General features: G+C 44.4%; 1 protein-coding gene and 1 pseudogene across 2 annotated transcripts in view; one reads left to right on the top strand and one right to left on the bottom strand.

The window, feature by feature from the left end:
* Nucleotides 1-12,076, top strand: part of LOC126297991 (carbohydrate sulfotransferase 5-like) — a 712,441-nt gene that overhangs the window by 246,209 nt on the left and 454,156 nt on the right. The window lies entirely within an intron of this gene.
* On the bottom strand, nt 7,508-7,625 carry LOC126299694 (5S ribosomal RNA; annotated as a pseudogene).

The raw sequence follows: 12,076 nt of genomic DNA on the forward strand, positions 1-12,076 counted from the left end.
AACGACAATGTCAAGTATGATCGGATTGGGGAAGGGGCCATCGAGATTGACTCGTGTATCAAAGGAAACGTATCGCCGTGTCGGGTGAATCACGTTTCTCGTTTCACCGCGCTATTGACGTGTCCAGACACGCCGTTATCTAGACCACAACTGCTCGAAACATGCACCGCGCCGCGAACACAGGCCGACGGAGACAGTATTATGCTATAGGGGACATTCTGGTGGGCTGCTATGGGATTTGTGGCGGTAATCGAAGGCACGATGTCTGCTGCGGACTACTTGAACATTATTGCGGGCCATCTGCACCCCCTCATGCTTCCCCAATGGCTATTGCGTCGTCAAATGAAATAACTGTCCGTGTCACAAGACCAAAATAGTTATACAATGATTTAAAGAGCATGATGTGGAACTCACGTTCATGTTTAACCACCAGATTCGCCTGATATGAACCAGATGGAACACATCTTTGAAGGGATCGGGCGTCAGCTTCGCGCCCACAAACCATGTGCCTCTTACGGGAATTGTGTGACCTTTGCGTTGACATCTGGTGCCACCTAACTCCGGAAACCTTCGTAGGTCTCAACGAATTCATGCCACGCAGAATCGCTGCAGAACTGCGTTTCAGAGATAGACGTTATTATACAGGGGGTCATAATATTTTGTCATACTGCGGCGGAGGTGGTGTTTACATGGGAGTTTCTTTCTTCATGTTATTGACGGGTACGACACCAGCTGTTGAGCGAATCTCGATATTCCTTGTCTTCTCTGCCCTGTTTCATTGTATAGATCCAGGAATCCAACATCCGCTTGATAACGAATTTTATGAACTTAGCATCTTCTTTGTATGGAGATCAGACGGATTTCCCATTGTCAAGTCTTCAGATTAAGATAGGCTTGGGCCTGTGTTATCACGGAGCTCCCACTGGTGGCCATTAATATGGAGTGCGGCAACTATACTCCCTGTTTATACCGGAGATTTCTGTCTGTGAACAAATTGCCGCCACAGATCATTTGAGTGTCCTCAAGTTGTCGTTCCTGAAAACCCAATGTACTGTCATATGCGTCTCGTTGGTACTATAAGGCGTCCACGTGTTTACATTTATTCTGTGAGCTAACTTCTTCCATATATTTGAGTAATTTCTGTAATTATCTTAATACGTAGGAGGGAACGTTTGAATTGCAGAAAAGATGCATCAACGTGCCAAATTCATACTATATGCATTCCAGTTGATGTAGCGGCGAATACTACATACTCTCCGCCGTGCGCTCAGTTATTCTTTCTGTTACACTTCTAGCAACACAACTGTGATCGTATTTCTACATTTCGCTGAATATGAAAATTATCGTCGTCATGATTCATTTTTGCGTCGTTATCCCTAAGTGAATGCCGCGAATAAACTGAATTAACTTATGTGCTTTATATCCTCTGCTTCCAAAGTCAGTTCATACAGTTTGAGGCTATCCCGACGAAGTAACTCCTTGAAAGCTTCTCGGGCGTAGCTTTGAATTGCATTAGCTAAACTGCACGATAGTTCCACGGGACAGTTGCTCGTCATCTTGATGTGCGACGGTAGCTGCTTGTGGCTCGGCTACTGAAACTGGGCAAAGTCACACCTGAAGATGACGAGCAGGTCCCTCTCTAAAATATTGTGCAGATACGCTAGAGAACATTTCTGTCTGTTCATACTCACGAGGAAACGCAATTTACCTCCCACCCCACCACCAGCACCTCACCCCACCCGCCATGGACGGCCTTTAAAGTTCAACATTAACATAGTTGTGTATGTTCCGGTATCATGAAGGTGTGTCTCAGACGCGGCAGACAATTCCCTAACCAGGTCAGATTTTATAATGGTGACATGTCACGAACACTCAGGGCAATGTAACGACCCTGGTACTGGGTGATAGACCTTGACATTACTGCCTTTAAATGTTTGCTCCCTCGCGGAATGTTACCATCAGCTGTGAAGTACCGCCAAGGCCTTCAGCTCTTGCTCCACAACGTGTTCACTAATGCCTGTCTATAATGTGCGAGTATTCCAGCTACACGTGATGTCAACCAGACGTGTTCATACTTTCTTGAATGCTACGTGTTAAACGCATGTAACGCAGAGACCAAGCCATTGTCCCCAAGGCCTCCGCCTACTCGCACTGTTCCAGACACACTAAATAGCCTCGTACTGTTCTGTCACGTATATCACATATTGCCATTGAGTCACACCTCCATTTCTAATGTCCTCTTTGTTGAAAGGGCGTCAAGCGGTTACGTACCTTTCTTTTACGATAGTGCAGTGGCTGTCTTATTCTGAATTAAGATGCGAAGTTCCTTTGGACGTAAATACATGTCCAAAGGAACATGCACTGCGGCGACTAAAGCCGTTATGAAATATATTAATTGTATTCGCAATTGCGAATATGGACAACCACCAGCTGTAGAATGGAACGACGACAATGAAAATTTGTACCTTTATTGTAATAACATTCACATTCACGTCCATAGGTTAAGGCACCTTCGAGATTCACAAATTAACACTGTACGGGCGAAACTGTAGTAGGACATAAGAAAGGTACATACTTGCATGTCCAAAGGAACGTTGCATCGTAATACAGAATAACTTAGACATTGAACTATCGTGTTTATCTGCCGACACCGGACAAGCGACTTTCACCTGTACGGAAATATACATAATGGGTGTACGAGTACAGGTTGTACACCCATGGTTGACGACATATGGAAGTTTGGGTCTAGCCATGACTCGTGTACGGATAACCAAATGGGCCGAAACGGTAGCTCAGCGTGTTCAGTCAGAGGGTTAACTGCCCTCTGTCATAAAAAAAGGAGTGAATGGATCAACCATGAACTTGAACAGGAGTCATGCGACGTCCACCCCGAACCAATGCAGCGAACAATAACGAACAAAATGAGAGTAGCACAAAAAAAAGGTAAGGCGACCGCTCGCGGTAAGCGGGGAATCCGGGTTCGACTACCGGTCCGGCACAAATTTTCATTGTCGTCATTCTATTGCTAATTTAAAGGTAAATATGTTCTAGAATGGTGCTCTTTGTGGTACAGAGATGAAGTATTATTTGACTACTGCTGCTGGCCGCGGTGGTCTCGCGGTTCTAGGGGCGCAGTCCGGAACCGTGCGACTGCTACGGTCGCAGGTTCGAATCCTGTATCGGGCATGGATGTGTGTGATGTTCTTAGGTTAGTTAGGTTTAAGTAGTTCTAAGTTCTAGGGGTCTGATGACCACAGCAGTTGAGTCCCATAGTGCTCAGAGCCATTTGAACCATTTTTTTTTTTTTACTACTGCTGTTAACAAGATAAGTGCCTCAAGTCGTCAGGTTTCGTTCCGTTGAATACTAGGAATTTTACTTCTACTTCGATATTTTCCCACAGATTATCACCACCTGATATCTCACAAACATTGTTAGAGCCATCATTTGTATGTGTTATATTATCCATGTCCAAAGCAGGGATGTAGATGTAGTTGAAAGAGCACATCATTAATCTTGCAATGTAATCTGAAAGAAAGATTCTTATGTTGACAAACTGACTTCATTACAGTCATTAATTTAGATTAGCTTCCGGTTGATTTGTAAATAGCTGTTTCTGGTTGTCCCTTCAACTAAAATCAAAATATCGAGTCTGGAAAAAATAAACTTTTAAGGTTGTATATTTGCAGGAACGTTCTATAAGTTAGATTCACATTTTGCAAGCTTCTCTGTGATCTTTGGCGCAACATGATTAAAACCTGCATCGGAGGTTGTATACTATTGAGTTTTAGTTGAAACTGGACGAAACTAGGAGTAATCTAGCAGAGTAGTATGAAAACCGCTCTCAGTGACGATCAGTTCAGCGAAGTTTCTTGCATCTGAGGGACACGGTATGGGTTTACTTCTTTTAGCTTTTCTGCAAAGTGTAATGAGACACAGAACGATTTAGATTAGCACTTCGCTCTCTTCAGTCAGGCAGTGCACGATATGGGTTTTTCTTGTGAGGGTAGTTCGCGTGACAAGGCGATTACGACTTTCCTGATTTAGATTCGAGATTTTTTCTCTAAACCGCTTCGGGGGAATACTGAAATGGCTCTTTCGACGCGATCACATATTTTCTTCCCCAGTCCTTACCATAGCGAGACAATATTCTTTCCTGACAAACAAGATGTCTATGAAGTACTGAACTCTTTCTTTCCTTATTCGACGTTCACGGAGTGTGAGAAACTGTTTTTGGAAGTTTGGGGGAGCGGGTAATACCACCATATACCGGTTGTATTTCATATCGATTCTCTATGTCGCCAGGTCTTCATATTTCCCTAGTCGTAGTGGTCGGTGGTTTACAAAGCGGAGGTCGTCAGTTGGAGTTCCCTCCTGGGCATGGGGTGCGTTCTAAATGTACTGTTACTAAATATATTCTCGGAAGTGTGTGTGTGTGTGTGTGTGTGTGTGTGTGTGTGTGTGTGTGTGTGTGTGTGCGAGCGCGTGTGCGTGTGTTCGTGCGTGTGTGTTGAAGGTAAATGATTCATGTATATTTCCAACAATCTTCCAGGAATACGTATGAGGACAATGTGGACACAAAAATTAATGAACTGGCTGTATGGCCTCTTAGCCAGATACCAGTTATATTTAAAAGAGTAATAGTAACGTAGGAAACATTTCACAATGGAACGCTGCTCTATTACACGCGCATTGTATAACAGCTTATTTCTCTTTCGTTTTTGCCAGTATTCTTTCTCTTGCCGCAGTTGAATTCAGATAACACAGTAATGGCGACTATGCGCTCGTACGTTTCGATGTTTAAATGTACCTTAATATTAATGATTTTACTTCTGCGCCCTGCTTCTGTGTAAAGTTCACACGGCATCACAGTGAATAGAAACCAAGTTATCGGCTGTATTTCACATGGATTGTGAAGCGAATCGATCAAAACGTTCTTTAAAAACTAATTCGTGCTTCGTGTGGCATTATTTGAAGCAATTCCTAAAGACCTAGATAGTAAATCTAGAATCTAATAATGATTCCGTGTAATTATGATTCAGTAAAATTATAGTTTAGGGAGGCCAGAGTAGTGCTAATGACGAGGCTCTGGTGGCGACGCTTTGCCGTTTACTTCATTGTGTTGTACCGGTAAAACTAAACCTTTAGGATAATGAGTGGATTTTAAGCTCTTATTAATATTAAGAAGAAATAAATTGAACTAGATTAAAAAGATGCACATAAATCATTACTAGGCAAACCGTCTGGCTAACCCAGTAATAAATAAATATGTTTCAATACAATATCCAACGCAGATAGCTTAACCCGGATTACAATCTTGAAATAGTTAGTAACTTCTCACTAGCATGGCTTCCCTAAAATGTTCATTCAATTACACTAACAAACTTGGTAGTAACACAGAACACAATTACCCTTATGTTACTAGCAGAAAACTGGCCAGTGATCTTTAATGGCAGCTTGCTAGGAAAACTAATTGCTTATGATAAGCCGCGCGTGATTAGCCGAGCGGTCTAGGGCGCTGCAAATGGTTCAAATGGCTCTGAGCACTATGGGACTTAACATCTGAGGTCATCAGTCCCCTAGAACTTAGAACTACTTAAACCTAACTAACGTAAGGACATCACACACATCCATGCCCGAGGCAGGATTCGAAACTGCGACCGTAGCAGCTGCGCGGTTCCGGACTGCAGCGCCTAAAATGCGTGGCTACCACGGTCGCCTAGGGCGCTGCAGTCATGGACTGTGCGGCTCGTCCCGGCGGAGGTTCGAGTCCTCCCTCGGGCGTGGGTGTGTGTGTTTGTCCTTAGGATAATTTAGGTTAAGTAGTGTGTAAGCTTAGGGACTGATGACATAAGCAGCTAAATCCCATAAGATTTCGCACACAATACAGCAACACACAGGCAACCCACAACTCCAGTATCACCCGTCCGACCAGCTGCGGACCGCGTTTGCAGTGCTAGGGCATCAACAACCAGCACTGCCAGTCACAGATCCGTAACTAACTCTTCATTCCTCATTTCCCTCTCTCTTATAAAGAACCTGCTTCACCAGTGGTATCAAGAGTCTAGGAGGCGGAAACCTCTTTATACAGTGCCAACCCTGGCACAGTGTATGAACGGTATATGAGTTGTACAACTATAGAATTGGGGTGAATTTATGAAATGTTTGCAGAATCTGGTGTTGCGATTGTGTGGTTACAGTTGAATATAGCTACGTAACGGGGATTGGGAATGAAACCTGACGTCATCATGCAGCTACATGGTAAACTAGAACTCCGCTAGTTCCACTGAATCTAATCTAACCTCCACCGACAGACGTTCAGAGGTTTTACAGGAATATGTTGTGAGTATTTTGGTAAAAGAGACCCACGGTGTGTGTCGACTGGTTACAGAGTAATAATTTAATAATCATTCATTCGGTTTGCTACCGTAATCACCCTTGTATCTGTGAAAATGCCTTCACAACAATGGAGAAGTCTGTCTATGAAATAACCAAATCACACAATGAACTGTACCGAGTAATAAATACAACCTCCTTCCTTAAGTGCTGTGATATGGTTGGCGTCGGTACTGGAACACCTTTGCGTAGTGTCGTTGTGCCGCTCCGGCACTGCTACAGTGAGCCCACACAGGAGGTGCATGTCGGCCAAGTCTTCATCAGTAAACCTGTCCATACTAATGTTATGTATCACTGTTAATGCATAACTAATTCTACTGGAAGATAAAACCTCACACAGAACCGAACAGTACTGGATGCAAACTTGATGGCTACGAGTCGAAGGAGGGATTGCGGATTGCTGTTGTTACCAGGAAGTTCCGTGAGCGGATGGAAACACTGTTGTGCACTATTTTCATTGCAGTACAGATACAAAGCAGTACAGGTACAAAGCAAATTGGGAAAGAAACCATACTAAAAGCAATATTTTTTTTCAAGTGGTGGTTCCCCACTGCTCTTATATAATATACTTCAAAAATGTCATGTTACCGCCGGCCGCGGTGGCTGTGCGGTTCTGGCGCTGCAGTCCGGAACTGCGGGACTGCTACGGTCGCAGGTTCGAATCCTGCATCGGGCATGGATGTTTGTGATGTCCTTAGGTTAGTTAGGTTTAAGTAGTTCTAAGTTCTAGGGGACTTACGACCTAAGATGTTGAGTCCCATAGTGCTCAGAGCCATTTGAACCATTTTTGTCATGTTACCGCCTTGAACTGATCATGGTTTTACCACTTGACGATAACTATTTGATATTCCGCCTAACATGTTGCTGTGATTATTTTTCATAAAGATGATGAAGGCCAGACTGATTGTATAAGCACTCCGTCGTCAGGCCACGAGTGGCCTACCGGGACCATCCGACCGCCGCGTCATCCTCAGTGGAAGATGCGGATAGGAGGGGCGTGCGGTCAGCATACCGCTCTCCCGGTCGTTATGATGATATTCTTGACCGAAGCCGCTACTATTCGGTCGAGTAGCTCCTCAATTGGCATCACGAGGCTGAGTGCACCCCGAAAAATGGCAACAGCGCATGGCGGCCTGGATGGTCACCCATCCAAGTGCCGAACACGTCCGACAGCGCTTAACTTCGGTGATCTCACGGGAACCGGTGTATCCACTGCGGCAAGGCCGTTGCCAGACTGATTGTATAAATAAACTATTTTACCAGCAGCTCAAGGCGGTAATATGACATTTTACAATTTTTTAAATATAATAACACTCTAAAGAGCCGCCGGAGAGCATGGGTCCCTTATACCAAAATACCCAGACGGCATTTCTGATCAGCCTCTGAAAGTTTGCCAGTGGAGTGCTGGTTCACCCTGTATCTTCCATACGTGGAAGGAACTTGTGGTCCAACCATCATTTTCCACCTTTAATGATCCATTCGCGAATGCTACGTAGGAAAAGTGATTGTCGCTAAAGCTCCATATGAGCTCTAATTTCTCTGATTTTTTCGAGCTGGTCACTTGGGAAGATGTACGTAGAATGAAGTAATAAGCTGCCTGACTCGTCTTGGAACTCTCCCTCGGAATTTAAACAGTAAATCTCTCCGTAAAGCACAACATCTCTCTCGTATCGTCTTCCATTATAATGTTATGAACATCCTCGTAACGCTCTCGCTCTTACTAAATGCACGCATGACGAAACGAGCTGCTCTACATTGTATCTTCTCTGTCTCCTCTATTAATCCTACCTGGTAACGGTGCCAGACTGGCGTATTTTCCGCGAGCAGCATCACAGAGTTCACGACATTGTCTACCAAGTCATCCATATTCTTCTAAGATTAGTCAAAAGCATTTTCTCTCGAGTTTCAGTACAAATTTGCAACTTCGTTTTTGCGATTTATAGCTGGACTTGCCCCATACAAATACTACTTATCACGTCTTTCATGCGACTTCCAGTGTCAACGGGAAGTGTAGGTTAGTTTCCTATTATGAACAAAATGATTTTTAAAGTGCCCATTGCGTAGAGCGGTTCCAAATTAGTCTAGTGCGATATTCGTTTCATTGCTATATGTTAAAACAGGGACATTAAAACACGAAGAATGAAGGCAGCAGTCAGTGCGGACAGACGCGATTCTCAGTTGCTGCTGGAGTAATGCATATTCTTCGCATTTTAATGCCTCTGTTAATACATAATTATAAAACGAATATTGGGCTAGATTTATTTGGGACCGTTCTATCGAATTGGCCGTATAATTCCACTTCAGAAGTAATTTTGTTCGTAACAGAAAGCTAATTTACTCTTTTCGTTACACGCTGCATTAACTAAACTGCAAGTATCTGCCGAAACACGAGAAGAAATGTGACTGACGACTGTTTAGAGGGACACCCGATATGTCGTGAACATTAACGATCATGTAGCACTCCCTAAGACACTGCCGAAATTATATGTACATCCAACGATATGAACCCGTTAAGATGGGCCTGTTGAATTCCATCTGCTGTGAAGTGGTGAGTCACGAGTGTAACCAGATACTCGGTAAGATCATAGTTTCTGCAGTAAGCGACATTGCATAACTGTGTGGAATGCCTCCCGGAAGTGAAGGAATACACCGTAAACCTGGGCGCCGTTGTCAACGATGTTGTGGAATTTATGGCGGAACAGAGCGAGTTTAGTTTCACAAGATATCTGTTTATGGAATCTACGTTGATTTATACAGGGAAGGGTTTCAGTGTCGAAAGGTACGTGAGGGTAAAATGACCTGTGCCTCCTTCATTTTGCTTAGTATCTATCCTTACTGCAGCGACCTACGATAAACTGCTGTTAGAATGGTAGAAATTTCTTTCGCATAAGGTATCTAGAATCGTGCAGGTGTCTCATGAGGTCCAAAGCCATTCCTTTGTTGAAAGATTCTAGTTGATTTTCTTTTTCGTGATCACTTCTCTCAGTCATCTGTCACTTAGGCGTTCGTGCGATGATTGAAGGAAGGATTGTGTTATAATTGTCTGCAGTGAAACAATTTCAGTTTTTCGGCCTTCTCTAGTTCATCATCTGTTTCGTGCCGGTACACTCAGGATATCAGTTGCCAGAAAGTTGCTTGCAGTTTCACTGAATGCTTTTCGCTTTCGTTAAGGAGCGCCGCTCAGCGTGAGCCACCTGTTGTCGGTTTTTCCGGCAAGCAGAGAGGCGCGCTCAGGCTTTCACGGAAACATTACCAACTTGACCCCATATTTTAACGAGGAAAAGGCCTGCTTCCAAGACATCAGCATCAGAAGACGTTCGCGCGCGAAAATTTGGGCCATAATTCTGATAGGATGCAGTGGTGACCTTATGAACGCACAGCTTTTAAACTTCGCGCACGCCGCCGCCGGTGGTTTGTCATTCGCTCCGCCCCACCGCAGCCGCCTAAGGCCCGAGCGCCAAATACTGTATAGCGATGTTTCGACATTAGGAACATGCTTTATTCATTGTGTCAAAGTTCGCCGTTTGTAACCTGCAGCTGATGCCAGAGATCTCTTTGCTTTGAACATTTTTGTGTTGCTGTTCACAAATGTAGTGTAAATGAATGAAACGAATGAGCGAGTCATTAAAGCTGTTTAATTATTAACCTCGGTGTTGTGCCTTATTTTCCTTGGATTTTAAAGATAATGCTGCTAAAGTGGAGTACATTTCCAGAAGACACTGTTTTCCAACGTGACTGGCGTGTTTAAATTGGAAATCGAAAATCATTAACTTAATTACTTAATAATTCTTTAGTTGCCTAGGTTTATTCATTTTCATTCTGAGGCTTATATAGAGCAGCAGAATATCAATGCGTGAATATTGTTAAAATGAAATTGAACGTTCATGTGCATGAGGTTTACATGTTATGTACTCATATTTTTCGAGTAAATTAATATATGTTCTCAAACAAGATGTCAGAACACTCTGCGTAGACGTGACCTCTCCATGTTCCTCTCCCCTCGTCTTCAGCATCCCACAAATAGGACTTTGGTTTGACACCGCCGTATAGTCCATCGTGCTTGGGCGTAAGTCAGCTGCAGTGGGTCGGAGCGAGTGACAACTTTAATGGTTCAAATGGCTCTGAGCACTATGGGACTTAACTGCTGAGTTCGTCAGTCCCCTAGAACTTAGAACTATTTAAACCTAACTAAACTAAGAACATCACACACATCCATGCCCGAGGCAGAATTCGAACCTGCGACCGTAGTGGTCGCGCGGTTTCAGACTGTAGCGTCTTGAACCGCTCGGCTGGCTTACCAAGTTTAGAAACTGTACATACACAAGGGCGCAACTGCATCCTTTCAGAGTTGTGGCCCAAATTTTTGCACGGGGTTGATTTCTGGGGCTGATACCTTGCGAGTGTCCTCTTTTATCGGTAAGGTATGAGATCATGGTGGTGCTGTTTCCTTGTTAATGGGGATGGCCCTTCTTTGATCTCGTAAAGTCTCCGCACTGCAATGCTTAGGTGAGTCTCTCCGCGTCATTGTTTCCTCGGACAGCTCACAAATGTGCTAGTAGTACGTATACGCACTTTTACGCTAATTTTGGCTTCGTTCAGCTTGTAATCGTCAACTAGGGTCTGACTTAGCTTAAATTTGAACTGCACGAATTAAGTTCTGTACCACTTGCATATTTGCGAATTTTGTGTGGGCGTAGATTCAAAGAAGCTGAAAAGAGAGCATAAGCCCTATGGAATTTAAAAAAAGCTTAACTAAGAAATAAAAAACAAAATAAAAGCAGTCTGTTAAAAAATCCTCTTATCTGAAATGAAATTATGCTGCTTGGTAATATTCAGCATCATACACTCCTGGAAATTGAAATAAGAACACCGTGAATTCATTGTCCCAGGAAGGGGAATATTTATTGACACATTCCTGGGGTCAGATGCATCACATGATCACACTGACAGAACCACAGGCACATAGACACAGGCAACAGAGCATGCACAATGTCGGCACTAGTACAGTGTATATCCACCTTTCGCAGCAAATGCAGGCTACTATTCTCCCATGGAGACGATCGTAGAGATGCTGGATGTAGTCCTGTGGAACGGCTTGCCATGCCATTTCCACCTGGCGCCTCAGTTGGACCAGCGTTCGTGCTGGACGTGCAGACCGCGTGAGACGACGCTTCATCCAGTCCCAAACATGCTCAATGGGGAACAGATCCGAAGATCTTGCTGGCCAGAGTAGTTGACTTACACCTTCTAGAGCACGTTGGGTGGCACGGGATACATGCGGACTTGCATTGTCCTGTTGGAACAGCAAGTTCCCTTGCCGGTCTAGGAATGGTAGAACGATGGGTTCGATGACGGTTTGGATGTACCGTGCACTATTCAGTGTCCCCTCGACGATCACCAGAGGTGTACGGCCAGTGTAGGAGATCGCTCCCCACACCATGATGCCGGGTGTTGGCCCTGTGTGCCTTGGTCGTATGCAGTCCTGATTGTGGCGCTCACCTGCACGACGCCAAACACGCATACGACCGTCATTGGCACCAAGGCAGAAGCGACTCTCATCGCTGAAGACGACACGTCTCCATTCGTCCCTCCATTCACGCCTGTCGCGACACCACTGGAGGCGGGCTGCACGATGTTGGGGCGTGAGCGGAAGACGGCCTAACGGTGTGCGGGACCGTAGCC

Source organism: Schistocerca gregaria, chromosome X, assembly GCF_023897955.1.
Source record: "Schistocerca gregaria isolate iqSchGreg1 chromosome X, iqSchGreg1.2, whole genome shotgun sequence".
NCBI lineage: Eukaryota > Metazoa > Arthropoda > Insecta > Orthoptera > Acrididae > Schistocerca > Schistocerca gregaria.